Consider the following 18,827-nt stretch of genomic DNA (forward strand, 5'->3'; position numbering starts at 1 on the left):
TTTTCACAAATTATAAAAGACCACTCTAGATAAGGAACTGTACAAAAATAAAACCTTTTATATTAAATAATTAATTAAATAATATAATAATAAACAAAAATCATTTAATAACTTTCTAAATAAGCTAAAAGAAGAAAAGTTTTAACAAATATCAAGATATATCTAGGCTTACACTAATGTAGGTCGATTTCTTTAGAACTTCATCTTCCCACCGCATGCTGTACCGAGTGTTGCCATTGTTCTAGTCACATTCACAAATACCAAATAAGAAAATAGAAATACTCGTATATTTAAGTATAACATGCGGATATTGTCAATGAATAAATGCGAGGCCAGTCGTAGTTAGAGTTCGACGGTTTTTGGTTCGATTTCCATTAGAGGAAATTAAATTATTATTTAATAATAATTTCATTTTTTCGCTGGCAAGTAAAGTGAAGTTCTGCCACTCAAAATTCAATTCGATGGCAAGTGAGAAAAGGAATATCTTAATACTAGGTTGACTTTGATGATCTATCTAGTTAATCTGGGTAACATTTCCTAGTTTTTATCATGAGAAACTGTTTACATTTATTATTATATTTTACGAAGGTTATGAGGTCTATTATACCTTTAATATAATAATCTCATAAACCATTTTGGTTTTTATTGATGAGTATTTACTCATTTAATAATAAAACATAATTATTGCTATTATAAAACAGATACAATAGCCCGTATTTATAAACCGCTCTCAACTCTGAGATAGATCTTGAGACCGATCTTGTGATGCCGTTTTCATTCATAAATTATAATCAATCAATGAAAACAGCATCTCAAGATCGTTCTCAAGATCTAGGTCAGAGTTTAGAGCGGTTTACAAATAAGGATATATGAAAGTATTAAACTTTAACAATATATTTAATAAGGTATATTTTTTACATATTTTATCATGTTGAATTCTGCCACTCAACACGCAATGCCTCCAGAATTCGGCAGAAAGTGGGTAACGGATTGTCTTAACACTTGGTTCCCTCTGCCTATCCCGCTGTGTGCGGGATACAGCGTGAAGCTGAATTAAATAAAAAAATAAGTAAAAAACTATACATTACTATACAATTCGTGTTCACTCACTGCAGCAACGCGGTCAATGAAATAAATAGACTCTCGAAACAGCTTTGGTGAGAGCGTTGAAGTCCGTTAGTTTACAAATTGTATAATTTGGTTTTTTTTTTTTGTTATAATGCCTTATACTTAACGTTGAACGTCGATATAAATATTTCCAAATAAATTACAACTTATGTGATGTTTCTACATAAATAATATTTTTAATTGGTTTCATAAATTATAAATAAATTAGAATAAATAAATCGGCTTCGCAGAGATAAACGTAAATAAATATTTCACTTCCTCGAGTGGGGATCGAACCCACGAACGTCGCGTTACAGTCACACACTTGTGTTAAATTAATTAATTGTAACTAAATGTTTAATTATATGTTAAGTACAGTGTATGTAGTATGCAGAAAACACATAGAGATAATTCACTCCAGTCTCCTTCCTTTCTTTTCTGTGGTCAAACTATTATTTTTGATATATCTAAATAATTACTGTTGTATTACATTGACTATTAAGATATTCCGCGGGAAGCATTTTAGATAACAAGATAAAAACTGACTCCCATCGTTCTTTGAAGCGTACCTACAGTACAGTGTAGACGTGCGTGTTTAATTGAATCACTAATGGTAGAGGCATTGAAGCGTTAAGTAATAACAGAGTAAAAAACACTCTCGTATTTATTTTATTTCTGTCGATCTGGTGTCACGAATTATATATAATATGCAAAGGTAGCTTCGTTCGATCGCTTCGCTCGTCAACATTCGCTTCGATCGCTGTAATGAGCGAAAAATTCAACAATAGTTCTATGATATAATGAGAATGTGAGAAATAAAATTACATATTTCCCTAATCTCTTTTAGGAAAACAGATATATTTCTCTTACTTACCCCGCACAGTATTAGAAACATTTAAAAGAACAAATGCTAGCCTACAATACTATGAATATTTAAACTTGCTGCTTCACGCTGTATACCGCATGTAGCACGGTAAATAGAGGGACCTAGTGTCACAACACTTCGTTCTCCACTTTATGTCGAGTTTTTAAGGTATTGCGCGTTGAGTGCAGGATGAAGAAATGGTGAAGCCAGGTTGGAGCCAGGATGAAGAAATTAGAATATTAATAAATAATAATTCATTCCCCCGAATGGGGATCGAGTCCACAACCGTCGACTCGTCACACCTTTGTGCCTCTCCGCCATGACTGCCTAAGATAGTAATCAAACATTAAAATAGTGTACACCCATTGAACAATTAGACATGCATTTGTTTTGTTAATAATAATAGCACTTTTAAGTATGTTTCCACAGTGGGAACCACGAGGTTCCCACGTTAACAGGCGCGAGGTTTTTCTCAATCGGTCCATTTCGTAACCTATTGTGCTTTAGCTCGGATAACCTATCGGCACTCTTTTGTGTACTTATAAAACAGTATTGAATGATTGATTGGTTTGAGTTATCTTAAGTTTGTATTTTAATATTTGAGTTTTTATTATAATGAAAGTAAAGAAAAATTCTATAGACTTATTCTGTGATGACCAAAAACCGCTTTGGAATTCCAAATAATTTTATTATTTTGCAAAAAAAGGTCACTTGTGGCGTAGGGACACAAGCGTGCAATTGTAATCGCGATAGGTGTGGGTTCGATTTCCACTTGAGAAAATGAAATATTTAATATAAATATATTAACTACCTCTCGCTCTGGTAGCGAAAGCGGTACCTTGAATTCCACAACGTTGGAGGCATGGCGTGTAGAAACGCGTAATGCCTACAGAGTTCGGCCGAAAGTGGGAAACGGTAGTGTCTGAACGGGAACGGAGTGTCTTATCACTAGATTCCTTCTGGCTATTCTGTTGCTGCTGCTGCTAAAATACAGCAATATCGTTCATTAATTTCGTATTTATAACCTGTTACTTTTTAAACTTAAAACACATTTGTATGGCTGTTCAGTTTTCGCAATAATTAAAACGATAACTACACGAATTATTCACAGATTATTTATTATAGAATTATTCCAATTATAAATTATACAAAATTATAGAAATATGGGCATAGAGTATATATAAACAATAGATTATAGATGCTAATAATAACCGTATACTATACAGTGCCAGGCCATGACCTCTGGACTCTAGTACAGGCTACAGGCACGACTCTGACGTGGATTGCACCTTGGAAATCATCTTCTGACCATTCTAATAATGTAGGCAAGTAATTCCTACAATTGTTTTATTGTTTCCTAGAACCATATTTTATGGTCACCCTAACCTGGACAGAAAAAGAAAATTTTGTATTTCAAAAACATTTTTTTTGCAGATTTCACAGTTTCAAGTAACGAATTAGACTGATGATGTAGTGGTCAACGATTAAATTAACAAGATGGCCCCTACAAAGGCTTTATAAGTATTTCTATCTTTTTTTTTCAGATTAACCATTTATTCTGCACTAGACACAACAGGATAGACAGAGGGAATTTAGTGTTATGACTCTCCGTTTCTTATTTTCCACCGAACTTTTGAGATATTGCTTGTTGAGTGGTGAAACTCAACGCCGCTCTCTGCCTTATTACCTGAGCGAGGTAATGAAAATATTGGTGTATTTAATAATATTTAATAATTTCGATACATTTTGTCTACTTCCCTTCTATACCGGTTTTAAATTATATATTTAATAATATGAAGAAAATATTTAAAATTCCCCGACTGTAGAGCAAGACATGTTTATTTGTAGCGTTATTCTTTAATATTTACTGATCCTTTTACATTCTAAACTTGATAAGCTTATTCTCAGCTACTTAAAAAACACTTAGTACAACAAAAATAAGGAATTTTTGTACTTAAATCTATTATAATAGCTACTATTACAGCTTACAATATTTTGAATTTATTTTCCTTAGCCTCACAGTGTGAGCTTTGAAGATCGCTTATCTTAGCCATTGAAAAAGATAGACATACAGAACAGGTACATCTGTGTCAGAGAATATTACTGTTTCTAGATTTTTTACATTTTTACTTGAAATTTGTAAAGAATATGATTATTTTACAAAAATGTAACAATTCATATAAAATTATATTATTTTTTGCTGAAACATGTTGTTGTAATTTTTTAACGAATTTAAAATTTACTCATATTCTTGCATCAATAGTAAATTACTTCATTTCTTTATAACTAATTTAAGAAAATAAAAATGTTATATTTTTCAATCATTTCATATTTTATTTCTACATAATAAATCTAATTAATAATCAACTTCAAGCATGTTAAACGAAATATATAATTAAAAATGCCTACTAATATTTTTAAGCTGTGAAATGAATGTAATCTGAGAGGCGTTTAATTCCCCTCATATTTTAGCGGTGTCCTTGAAAATTTGTATAGGCTTATGGCGTGTGTGCCATAGAGAGGTCTGGTCGTGAGGTCAAAATACAAGTATTATGATAGCCCCACACGTATACGCGTATTATTTAACTCTTACATTCTTATTTAGGTACCTACCAGCAAATAAACTTATTTGCTTAAATTGCTTTTTAGGATATTTTCTTTTGGAATTTCTAAAATGGTAAATATTAATAAGTATTGTAATGCATAGTTTAAATATGAATTTTATATAATATAGCAATTGTAATATAATCAAATTGGAACTAATAAAAATATACCCAATTTATGACTTTAGAACTCACAAATATGACGCAAGGTAGTTGGGTACCAGGTAGTCGTATGTTTTTATTTCTTTGTTGTAGCTTCACGCTGTATCCCGTACATAGCAGGGTGGGCAAAGGGAACCTGGGAACCTAGTGTTCTTTCCCAATTAAGACACTTTGGTGCCCTTTTTTTGTATTGACACACTTCTGTAAGAAATGGAGGTTATTAATTCGACTGTATTTTTTTTTATATTGAAATACATATTTTACTTTTGCCCACAGAATCAGAATATCCTAATATAATAATCTATACTAATATAATAAAGCGGAAGAGTTTGTTTGTTTGTTTGTTTGTTTGTTTGTTTGTTTGTTTGTTTGTTTGTTTGAACGCTAAGATCTCTGGATCTACTGGTCCGATTTTCATTGTTTTTGTTTTGTATGAAAGCTGCATTCTTCAGAAGTGCTATAGGCTATATAACATTACATTACACATATATACTAATATATTTTAAAGTACATTCTAATTTGACATGCAATTTATTCTGCCATGTTAATAACAACCGTCGTTGCTACGCGACCGCTACCGCGACGTTTTGATATTCATCCTTATGAAAATAAATATAATAGTCACTTTTAGCATTTTATCTAGATTGAAATTATATTTCTATAGAAATTATATTCTTATATTTCAAGCAGGCGTAGCCGCGTCCGGGTCCGCTAGTACTAATATAATAAAGCGGAAGAGTTTGTTTGTTTGTTTGTTTGAACGCTAAGATCTCTGGATCTACTGGTCCGATTTACTTTGTTTTTGTTTTGTATGAAAGCTGCATTTTTCAGAAGTGCTATAGGCTATATAACATTACATTACACATATATACTAATAAATTAAAATACTTTCTAATTTGACATGCAATTTATTCTGCCATGTTAATAACAACCGTCGTCGCTACGCGACCGCGTTCGTTACCGCGTCATTTTGATATTCATCCTTATGAAAATAAATATAATAGTCACTTTTAGCATTTCATCTAGATTGAAATAAATTTTAGTGGTCCGGTTATAATCTAGTAGTTCAATCTTAAAGAGGCAGGTTTACTAATTAAATAAAAAATAATTATTTAATTTATTTGCCTACTTATATATAGAGTAGTATTAAGTAGACAAATTATTATTTTTTATTATACACGTGACGGTAGTAGGTTCTATTCCTAATCGGGGGAATAAATTATTATTTATTAATATTTTTATTTCATCGCTCTGGTACCAAACGAAATGCCTGTAAAATCGGCGGAGAGTTTGCAACGAAGTGTCTTACTTTTCTTTCCTCTTCTTCTATCTTTGTAAATGCGCGATACACCCTGAAGCTACTATTAAGTAGATAAATATTTTTTGTATATTATTCAAAACCTAGAATAATATAAATAAAATGATCTCCAATAACGTCAACACTACCATACAAGAATTTTAAAATATCGAGCTCACCCGAGCTTACAGTAAAATTCGTAAAGGCATTCACTTATTTGCATTTGAATACGCTGTCCAGTCACCACGTGCTGATCCGGCTAACGTCGCCGACCTGGCATATTAATTAAGCTGAGGGTCATCAGTTCATCACTTATATTTTATTTAGAGGTTTCATACCTGATATCAACCTGCCTTCAAGATAAATGATATTGAGGCCAGTAATGGCGCAGGTGTACGAGAGTTTGACTGTAAACGCCACAGGTTGCGGGTTCGAGTCTCACTATCTTTAATATGTTCATTTGATTGCTCAGCTAACGAGGCAAAACGCGGCGTTAGTCACTTGTTTCGAGTTATTTTTGCTCTATACATGTTATTCTTGTGAAATTTTATTATATTATTTGATTTAATAATTCTAAATCTTATATGCTATAAATAGTTATCAAAAGATCGCTTACTAATCTTAACACTATTAAAAAGTACGAAAGAAAGCAGTTATAGGTTTCCTGTAATCCTATTTCTGCTCGCAGGGCTTCATTTCATTATCAGCTTTATAAAATGAGGAAGAGATTACAGAGTGATGAGTCTCTATCACTAATCTTGTAAAGCGTGTAGTGGATATATCAAATAAAATGTGTTTTTTTATTAAATTTAGGCCAGACGTGGCGCACGTTTGCCTGTAAACACGTCAGCTTGTGGGTTCGATTCCCATTGGAGGAAATGGAATATGAAGAACGGAAAAAATAGCGAACGGAATGATCTTAAATCTTAATGGTAACAGAATGGTATTAATGGTAACAGGATTGGATTTATCAAACGTTGACGTAATGGTTTTTTAATTATACCTTTATTGGAATTCTCATCCCATAACTATAACATTTTAAATAATTTAATTAATACAGGTATTAATATGGAAGTAAATTTTTAAATTTAACATTTCAATATCCCACTCGACTTAATTATAAAAAAAATCAAAATATTATTAGATAACATTGCTATATTGTAATTTATTTGAGTTTTGTTATTTATAACTAAGTGGTTGTTTTAATGGTTTTTTTGTTTAATTTAAAATAAACAAATATATATATATTTATTTTGCCCGAGTGGGAATCGAACGCACAACCTATCGTGTTTACAGTCACACACTTGCGCCACGAATAGCCTCTGATTCACTAACATGACGTGAATTAATTGCATATAATTGACATTTTCCATATATGTAGAATTTACATTATACCTACTATATATAACTTATAATAAATATTCTTTATGCAGTGTGGCTTGACATGAGATCTCTGGGTTACTATTTAAATAAGGTTTTAAGTAAGAAATATTCCATTTTCCATATAATTTAAAATAACTAACATTAAACTGTAAATTGAAAAAACACAAGCTTAAACACTGTATTACTGTAAAGTGTGCTTAATTATTATTGTTCTGCGGCGTTGAAATCCGCCACTCAACACGCAATGCCTTCAGAATTCGGTAGAAGTACATAAGCTGAAAAAAAAACTATTTTTTTTTCCTTTAATTTAGCAGCCCTATACAATGATGGAATGCTTACCGCAATATTTATTTCACACACGATGTTCGCGTTTAAACGTTACATATTAAAACCTAACAGTTTTTTGAGCACATAGCATGTAAAATGCCTTTGCCTCAACACCAAAGCGAAGAAATGAAAATATTAAATATTTTATTTCCTCGAACGGACATCGAACCCAGAACCTGTCACGTTTACAATAACACGCGTGTGCCCCTGCGCCGTGACAATGGCAATGAAGTATATTATAATGACTATAAGTAAATTATTGCGAAAGAAAACAAGAGTGTATTACAACGAGATTTTTCTCTAACTTTATATGGAAAAGGCGTAAATCTAAAAAAAGAATAGCTATATAAATAGCATCGTAAGTAGAAAAAACTTGGGAACATAGTGTTAAGACACTACGTTTGCTTTAAGACACTTCTTTTCCCCGTCGTCTGTTCCGTTCCGTCAAATTCTGGAGGCATAGTGTGTTACGTGGTGGTGGTTACATCACCCAATGCCTCCAGAATCCGGCGAAAATGAAAAATTTGTATATCATTATTTCATTTCTTCCAATGGGGAATGAACCCATAATTTGTTGCATCAATAGTCCCACGCTTGTGCTTCTGCGCCACGACTGGCCTCATAAGCTTATTCTCGTATCTTATATTATAATCCCGTTAGGTGTCTGCCCAGGGTCACGGAATGCTTACCGAAGCTATAATTGATGCGTGCTATATATAATAATATTTATGTAAGTTTTTTAAAGGAAAACCTACGGTGTTATTTATATAAGGTAAATTAAATTCATTAATTTTTTTCTAATAAATAAATTAATTAATGAATTTAATTTACCTTATTATGTTGATATTAGCTATGCAAAAAAACCTGTTGATTTTTTTTTAAAATAGGTTGAAATAAAAGAAATTTATGTCATTCAAGGTGTAGTACATAGGTACTTTTACAGAACATTTTGATTTAAACCCGGTGCCTCTTGAAAATCGTCCAAATGTTTATATGTTAACTTGCTTTTTTAAATATTATTTTCATTTAGATATACATATAATATACACATAATATATGAATAAAGCTAGCTTTTGAAATTGAGAAATATATCATTACTAAATTGCATGAAAGGAATTTGTTAACCTATATTGAAGAAAAGATCAAGTTGCATTACCGAGATAGCCAAGTTGTTATTTTTTTTATCTATTTTTTCTATCATGTGAGATTGTTTGTGGTATCATATCCAATTTCAGTTGCCATTTGTTTTTCTGAGGTATGATAAGTTCTTTATTCCTATTTCCTTTTTTATTACGTTTAAAAAAAAATGTTATTTATAATGCATATCTAAAGCATTCGAAAAATAATTTTACACATGTATAAAATTAAGTTAAATTATAAAATGTTAGATTTTGTTTAAATTTAATAACTTAACTGATAAAATAAATATTCTTATAAAGATTCTTTATAAAAAAATAGCGTTTTGAAAAAAATTACTCTACATAGCAGATAAAGTAAACCGTTGAACTCTATTATATGAAAGTTCCGTAACCTTATAACACATTTATAACCAAATTTAATGAAAATTTAAGTTCAATATTTAATATATTATACTGATATCATAATAAATAATAATTAATACGAACAAAAAAACAATTACCATTTTATATACCCCACTAAAAGAACAAACCAGAAGTATCAAGAAAAAGCATTTCCTGTTATATCAGAATTTCCCTACCTAATAACAACCGACTTCACAAATGAAAAGACCGTACATGCGAATCGAGCTTCCTTTCTACCATTGAATGGGGAAACGCTAAATAATACCGCTATTACATACCGGTGGCCTGCAGAAACACTCCTCAGAACTTTCTAATCAAAAAAACACTACACTAAATACACAAAACACAAATATAATAAAAACGATTTGGTCCGTTAAAGTTTCTCAGGTATATACAGGTTGTTGACACGTATATATTACGGTGGTGGTGGTGGTAGGCTGGTGGTGCCACAGAAGTGACGTGTGCCCGCGACGCGCGTTACTGACGGAGTGGCAACGAGCTAACCGGTCTTAGATTTCTCCCTGTAAACAACGAAAGCGAGCCTTCGAGTCTTTCTTCGGCGAAACGCACTGGTTAACCTCTACTGTTATAACTCGTTGGATAGTCGAATTTGAATTTTATTTTTTTAATAAGCAGAGGGAAACTAGTGTTCAGACACTACCTTCCATATTTTCCGCTGAATTCTATAGGCATTGCGCTTTGCCTCGACAACACAACAAAGAAATAAAATATTAAATAAAGAAATAAATATTGTTACAATAAAAACATAAATCACAAACAATATTTACATTGTAGATTGTGGTTATTATTAAAATATTTTTTAAATAGAGTATAGTGCGATAAAAATAATGGCATTTCAAAAGATATTTTTTTATTAATATTGATAATATAATTAGCATTCTCGTAAAGCTAACAACTTGTTAGAATAACTATCATAATAAAGTGGAAAATTACATCATATATAAGCGACTATACTGTACCATACTCTATAAAGTATAAAATAAAAAACTTTTAACATATTTGACAAGGTTGTTTCAATAGCAACGTAATTATTATTTTTTTCTAGTTGCTCTCTGTGCCTCGATTATACCAAGGGTAGGTAGAGAGGATCTGGGAACCTAGTGTCATAACACTCCATTCTCATTAAGACACTTCCGTTCTCCATTTTCGAGTGGTGGAGATTCATTTTTACCTTTTCGTTTCTCTTGTCTTATGTCTGGCTATTCAAAATAAAAGAATATTCAATATATTTGGATATTGAATATATTTTTTAATTATCAATACATAAAGAAAAAAATCTAAAAACTTTAGACAATAACAACAATAAACGTCATTACATACAAATGGTAGGAGACGCTAAAGGCTTTCTTTTGACTCATAAAACGTTCGATGACGTCCACCTCGTCAGGATGCATGCAACGACATGCAAGTCGGTCAAGGTAGAACCATTGACAACAGGAGATAGGTGATTCAAATCCGACCTCAAAAGTTACAACAGCTTATTTAGAGAAATGCTATATTTGGTGTACACCTTTTTAGCTGCTATGGCGATGACCTAATCAAACCTATAGGAATTGAAGATTATGATAATATTAAGAAATTAACGTTTTACTTTTAAATAAAATTAAACGCCATATTATACGCCGCTATTAATAAGTATAAGGTTGCACTTGTAATAAGTAATTCATATTCAACTTGGAGAATTGAGGCCAGTCCTGGCGCAGAGGTACCAGCGTGTGTCTGTACGCGATAGGTTTTATTAGGTTTAGGTTTGATTCCCACTAGAGAAAATGAAATATTTAATATTTTTATTTCTTCGCTCTGGTGTTGAGGTTAAACGCTGCGTTGAAGTCGGTCACTCATCACGGAATGCCTCTAGAATTAGACGGAAAGTGGGTAGCGGAGTATCTCAGTGCAAGGTTCCCTCTGCCTCCCCTGCTACATGTGCTATACGTTTATTAACACTGAAAAAAAAATGGAGGCTATAACAATAACATAATAAAAATTTCCTCTAAAGAAATATGTGATAATATTTTTTTTTTCTTGGACTAACTAGTTTATTTCGTGACATAGTGTGTTGGGTTGTGGAACTCAGCGCCGCGATCTGTGCCAGAACGGCTTAAATTACTTGTTTTTTTTACAAAGTTATTAGTTATTTAATATAAATATTTAAAAATTCAACTTTTACCACGTTTCACTAGTGCTCGTTCTAGACGTAACACTTACGTAGACTCTCTAAGTAATAAGATAGAAATTATCTAATTATAGCTTAGTTTATTTCACAATCATCTAGTGATTTATATTTTCTTTACTTTACATCACAGGTGTTAGATTGTACCAGATTTATTTGACTTGGACCTGTATTGGTATTTTCTTTTAAAGGCTTCAGATTATAATTAAGGCGCTAAAATATAAGTCTTACCGCCTATGCCTACATAATAGATTAAAAACTGTTTATCAATTTTTTTTAATGTAATAGAAGATGTCTAATGGAGGAATGAAATTGCGTTAGATATTAATGAGGTGAATGAGTTCGATTCTCACTTAGAGGAAAAAAATAATTTCGTTACTCTGTCCTGGTAATATAAATGTGAAGTTAGGTTGCGCAACTCAAGACGCAAAATCTCAAATTCGGCTGAAGTCTCAAAGTCGAGGACGGAGTGTCATAACACTAAGTTCTCTCTGCGTATCCCGATATACACGGGATTACGAAGTGAGACATCCCTGCATTAGTAGATTTGTCTCCTCTTTCAAAAACAAAGTCATATCTTTCTGACTGATGTTTATTTCAAAAAATATATTAACATATTTTAAAGAAACATCCTTATATTGACATGGCGGAGTAAACAGACTAGCTATCTGCTCACTCTCCACGAGATGTAGAAGATATGTAAAGTTAAAAATAATATTTAGAAGTATGAAATCATGTGTAAACAAACATTGTAACTTCTGTCTGTGTGTATTTATTCACGTGGTTTACGATTTCATTGTGGAGGACAATAGCAGGATATAACGGTTAAGTGTTTGGAAATATCCTATTAGAAGTATTTACGAGCGAGGTATGTGGATTGCAGATAAGATTTTTTGCATCTGACTCATATCATACGGTTGAAATTTTAATTTCAATCATGCATGTTGATATGAAAGGCCGTCGTCGCGCAGAGGCACGAGTGTGAATGTAATGCGACGTTTGTGGGTTCGATCCCACTCGAGGAATGAATTATTATTTATTAATATTTTAATGTCTTCGCTCTAGCGCTGAATCGAAAGGCGACGTCGTTTTATTACGGAAGTGGTTAGGGATGGTTCCTAAGTGGGATGGAAGTAAAACAAGCGTTAGGCAACTATGTTTATATTCCAATATTTATTTTGTTTGAAAAAAAAACTTTTTCATTTTTGGGAATTATTTTTTTTCCGAATTATATTAGGCTTTTATAGAGTAGTTAAAACTGTGGTTTCATTTAAAGTGGTGCTGACAATTCCACCCTGTATATTAAAGAGCGGGTGGTATAATGTGAGGTATCATATTATTTATTACAGTTACACTAATGTAATTTTTGTTTGCTATGGGTAATTTTTTCATGGTAAAATTACCAATAGCCTCACTCTACAATATTATTTTTATTATTTACTTATACTTACACATATAATAAGGCTGGACTTTGAATTTTGATTTGGTGTCTGGTTATAAAAATTGACCAATTCATACATTAGGTGAACGCAGAACTCGGCACCCATATAAATCTTCGATTCTTTTGTCGATATGTTTGTTATGTATATGTTGATAAGGTATGATTATTATAGTTTCTTTTGTACAGTAAGTATGCCAACGTCCATACCACGTTGAACACACCGGTTCTCGTTAGATATTCTTAATATAATCAGAATATGCAAAAAAAACTTTTAACACGGTTAAAGAAAAAAAAAATACAGTCGAATTGATAACCTTTTCTTTCAGAAGTCGGTTAAAAACAAAATAAATCAATATTTCAAAAAAAAATGTAACAAAAAAAAAGCCAACGGCACGCGGTGTTCCCAGGCGGTCACCCATCCAAGTACTGACCGCGCCCGACGTTGCTTAACTTCGGTGATCGGACGAGAACCGGTGTGTTCAACGTGGTATGGACGTTGGCGAACATTGAATAAAAAATATTATAGTTATTGCTAGCATTAGTATGTAATATGTATACTATACTACGGTCAACAAGTTGTGGCCGCCCCGTAGTTAGTTATAAATGGCTGCGCAGATTTGTTTGAGTGATGGGTGGACCGCCTGGGATCACCGCGTGCCGTTGGCTTTTTTGCTTATTGGTAAAAGTTGAAAATAATTTTCAGTTCCATTTTTTATCAATGACTAGCAGACCCGCGAACTTCGTATCGCCTAACAGGTGATTTTTTTTTTAAATATGTATTCTGCTATTCGCGACACCGGGTCAGCTAGTGAGATAAAAAAAATAAAAACTTAAATCATTTTTAATTCTTATAATATTCATTAAAAATGATAATAAAAATAACAATTTCTGATATCTTATTATGATGCCTACTTATTATATTTTATTTTATTTTTATTTTTATTTATTCTAAATTCAGTTACATTTTCATTGTAGTACTTTGTGGTACACGTTATTTTTTGTTCGGTTATCTGGCGCGTAAACAAATAGAGCAGATGGTTTTCCAACACGGGATCAGGCAATATACAATAGACCATGCGAGAAACATGAGTTTTCTATATTATTACCACAAACACTTAATAACTGCCCCTGGGATTTGTTTATAGTCATTGCGAAACCAAGCCGTACTGGAAACTGTAGTCTTTTAAGCTCGGCATGTCAGTCGAAATCATTGGGATGCGGGGTATCAAAATGTCTTCTCCCTTATACTTTCCTTTCAATATGATTGCTTCTATTACGTTATTCATTATTTTTTTATCTCTAATCGTGTGCCGTTACAAAGTTTCAGTTGGTTAATATTTCGCAACATTATAACTGCACATTCAAGATTTAATTGAAGGTTGTGAGGCGACAATCCTGGCAAATCAAGTGAATTTAAAAATTCCGGTGGATAGTTCACGACATCATCTTCATTAGTTGCCGTATCAACTGACTTATGTGTCCTTTTTTTGCCAGGAATGCCATCTTGAAAATTTATATTTAATTCATTTACATCAGTGTGCTTGGCAGCCAGTAAAGCTCTTTCGCTCAACCAATTATGGAATAAATAATCAGCAACATTTCAGCAACATTTGGAAGCACTTTATGAATGAGTTCATCTTTTGATTACGTTAACTGACATAAACAATCAGGAAAGGTGATGCAGCCAGTCAGCGCATATATAGGAAGTTTGCCATTACCAATATCAATGAGTAGTTTAGAGAATATGTCTCCAGATTGATCATTTTGCAACATGACACGCATATTCTTGCTTAAATGTAATACCTTGACATGTTTCCACAATTTCGAGGACTTTAAACCTGAATTCAGTTCATCAGCTTGCATTGAACGTGGAACCACTGGCAATCCTCCTCCTTATAATAAAATCATTGCGCCACCAAATTGATTGGCAAACTGAGTTTTTACAATAACCTTACAATATTGGCAAGCTGAGTTTATAGATCCAATAGCAACATAGCTGTAGGCACTGCTGGCATCAATTGATATATCGTAACAAAAAGCAGCTCGATTCAAATTTGCACCATTATCAGTGAACTATCGTGCTCCGTTCATTCCAATCTTCACGTTCTGGGAGTACGATTAGATTCTTTTGCCTAAATTTGTCCACCGCCTTATAGAAGGCATATTTACAAATACACAACACTTTGTTAATATTAAAGAAATTTGTGGCTTTTAGATTTAATAATATAGATGCACAATGAGACGTTTACATTTCAAGTGACATCTTACCATAGAAATATTGACAAACATTGACATTAATAGACTGAGATCCCAGGACCCCCAGACCTACATCATTTTAGCAAAGCTGAAATTTTGAGAATCGATAGTTTAATATGTAGTTAAGACTGTATGCATACTCTCTAACTTAAAAAACCTTCAGAGATAGTGCCAACTTAAAATACACTTCCAGTTGCGTTAAAGTAGAAAGTCTCTTTTTTTTCATGTTTTTATGTACCACACAAGAAAGAAAGTACAGAAAACTTATGACAATTGAAAAAATGTGTACAATGGATAACTTATCTCTAATAGAGATCTCTACCAGAAACCCTTGAATGTTAAAAGAAATGATTCGGGTGCGGTATTTTAATATAATGTTAATAATAATAATAATAAAGCCGCAGGGCAGCTTGTGGCGAGCTGTTGGGGAGTGGCGACCCCACGGACCTGAGATCTCCGGAAGGGAATTGTAATCTATCCCCCGCCTCTGGCTTGCCTTTATTAGCCGGCAGAGTGAAGCGCAAGAGCTATATGCCCGAAAGGGTGGAAGTGCTCAATCTGCGTAATAGCGGGGAAACCCACTCACGAGTTCCTCGTGATGGTGAAACCGGTGCACACCTCTCTACATCCTTAGCCGACCACGCCGATGTTGCGCCCAAGGCACTACGCCGCTTTGTGGGGGCCCATCTAGTGGGAGGCGAGTCACCGTCCGCCAACCATTCAATTTGAGACTATTGTAAAGGCGGACGTCCGTTAGTCTCATTCAACAGCCCAGTAGCTAGTCCATCCAAATTCCATTCCATAGCCCTAGTTTAGATCTCCACATTTTCCATAGTTCCTACGCATTAACCGGCGACCGTCTCTGAGCAATTACCTGTGGTTACCCAGAGATGGATCCTGGTTGATGCGTCACAGTAAAACATTTGTATATTCTCTTAGGGGCCTCTACGTGTTGGACCTGTGTCCCCACGCAAGCCTTCCAAAGGACCGGGTTCTTTTGAACCCGTGAATCTTTAAAGAGAAACATAATAATAATAATAAACCTACATACAAATATACATAACATTAATCAATATTACTATACCTACATAAATATATAAAATGACATAAAAGAGTTGACGCAGAAAAAGAAAATTAATAAAAAAAAAACAAAGCGACTACTAAAGATTCTAATTGAGAATAAGAAATGTTGTTTTAATTTGATTTTAATAGTATTTAGAAATAGATTGCCCGACAGTATAGAGTTAGGTAGTGAGTTCCATAAGTGCACTGCTTAAACTGAGAAGGATTTTTCATAGAAAGAGGTATTAAATATAGGGCACTCAAGCTTTCTTAGAGTTACATATGAGCGTACAGGTATTTCACTTGGAAGTGTCAATTGAAAACGCTCCCTTAAGTAAGGAAGAGAATTTTTATATATGGACCGTTTATTTTGAAAGTGGTGTAAGTCCATTTTTGAGAAAAAATGAGCTATCACGTAATTCATGCTTAATTTAATGTATTTTTTTTATTTATAACAAGTCCATGTTTAATTTCTCAAAAAAATCCCATGTTTTGTACAACTCAAAATCGGTCGGTTAATGAAATTGCATAATCATTGATTATGAAAGTGGTGTAAGTCCAATTGACAGAGGTATAGCAGATGGATGCCGATCTGTGTTTTGTTATTTTTCATTTATTTTATGTGTCCCGCGGACGATTTGCATTGTTTCCCATCCGTGTTTCCACTACTCGTAAGTTAAAATATAGATATTAAAAAAATAGAGAGATGTATTAGAAAATGTACAGCGCATAACCTGTGAGAAGAAAATAAATACGACAAGGCTGTATGACTCCGTATCTTTGCCCAGTAATAGCAAAAACAACAGTAGCGCGATCTTTTTGCAGAAAAATCCGCAATCTTATTACGATTTTCCAAATTATATTTAGGAAAATAATAATAATAATCCTAAATAATTAGGAGTTGAATTTTTAAATAAAATGTAGCCTAGACCTATTACGTACGAAAAATATAAAGACATGAAGCAGCTCTACCCTACATACCTCCGGTGCATCATGCATATTTTAATTGAGAATATGTAAATTCTTGTAATGAAAATGTAATTGCTGTCTAAAATAAAATTTTATGTGTTGTTATGCGTATTTGTAAACAAAATTATATTAAAATGAAGTATATTTTAAGCGATATTTGATTTTTCAAAATTGAAATTAAACGATTTTTACAATTGCCTAATTTTGAAAGTGGTGTAAGTCCATTTGCAGCACATAAATATGTGTTATCGTAGTCTAATTAGCTAAAAACAAATTTATATAAACAAATTAAATGTTGATAAAACAATAGAAACAATGCCAGGCCTCATATGATTTGCCAATATTTTTAAATCAACAAATATACTAACCTTTAATTTTCTCGACACAAAAGAAAATGGACTTACACCACTTTCAAAATAAATGGGCCATATGTTGAATAGTAAAAAATGTATATTTCACTTTCTTTCATGTGGACCTTTACTTCTGCCAGACGTCATAAAGGTTCTTTAAAATTGCAAATTACATTAAAGTAAATCTAAAATTTTAAATATATTTTTTACGGACTATTTCAAGACCCCTCTAGCCCCAGACCCTAAGCAACCAGATCAATCCGATGGCTTTATCATTTTCCCAGAAAGAGATATACCGTTATTTTTCTCTATCTCTGAAAGGATCCCATTTTCAAATTAGTGGGTAAGCATACTGTCTTAACTACGTGTAAGACTAATAGTCCTCAAAATTTCATCTTTGCTAAAATGACGTCGGTCTGGCAGCTCTGGGTTCTTGGGCTATAATATTTATACGATACTAACGTCACTCAATTGTTTTGCCTTCCAGGAATCCAGCTACTAAAATTTAAACTTTATAGTAGGGTATTAAAGTCCAAATTGACTTTTAAGTATATATTAATAGGAATCTTTTGTATGGGAATATAGAAAAGTCATGTTTTTGGACCTTTTCTGGTAATTTTTTAAATTTTTCTCCGTTAGAACCATCCTCGTACTTCAAGGAATATTATTAAAAAAATAGCGAAATCGGTACAGCTGCTCTCGAGATTTGCGCTTAGCAACACATTCAGCGATTAATTTTTATAAAAAAGAAGATATTTCGTATATTTTTTTGATATTATAAAATTAGTTTTGCCTTGTTCCAGAGTGAGATAATGAAAATGTTAAATATTTCATTTCTTCGAGCAGGAATTGAACCCAGAACCTGTCGTGTTTATAGTCGCGTGCTTGTGTCACTGCGCCACAACGGGCCTCAAAATTATAAGAATGTAATCTTTTTTTTCTGTAATACACATATATGTTACCGATTTATGGATTTTCTTTTTAATTAATTTAATATATTTAATTAATTAATACTTAATTATTACAATACTTAATTTGTATATATTTACTTAAATTTATATCATTTGGTGTTGAACCATCTATACTAATATAATAAAGCGGAAGAGTTTGTTTGTTTGTTTGTTTGTTTGTTTGTTTGTTTGAACGCTAAGATCTCTGGATATACTGGTCCGATTTTCATTGTTTTTGTTTTGTATGAAAGCTGCATTCTTCAGAAGTGCTATAGGCTATATAACATTACATTACACATATATACTAATATATTTTAAAGTAC

General features: G+C 32.6%; 1 protein-coding gene and 1 non-coding gene across 3 annotated transcripts in view; both read right to left on the reverse strand.

Moving 5' to 3' along the window:
• sas (stranded at second transmembrane protein) overlaps window positions 1–9,783 on the reverse strand; it is a 32,396-nt gene extending 22,613 nt beyond the window's left edge. The window contains exon 1 of one of the 2 annotated variants that reach the window (XM_085189025.1): window positions 9,564–9,783. The gene's annotated coding sequence lies outside the window, so the exon portion shown is untranslated. The remainder of the gene's footprint in view (window positions 1–9,563) is intronic. The other variant, XM_085189026.1, reaches the window with a different exon arrangement.
• A 3,516-nt stretch (window positions 9,784–13,299) lies between these two features.
• Window positions 13,300–13,418, reverse strand: LOC146536696 (5S ribosomal RNA). Its single transcript, XR_014878232.1, has one exon. It is a non-coding gene; the product is annotated as a 5S ribosomal RNA (ribosomal RNA).
• Between the last annotated feature and the right edge of the window lie 5,409 nt (window positions 13,419–18,827).

Source organism: Heliconius melpomene, chromosome 8, assembly GCF_056956725.1.
Source record: "Heliconius melpomene rosina isolate 202511_hmr_F chromosome 8, ASM5695672v1, whole genome shotgun sequence".
Taxonomy (NCBI): domain Eukaryota; kingdom Metazoa; phylum Arthropoda; class Insecta; order Lepidoptera; family Nymphalidae; genus Heliconius; species Heliconius melpomene.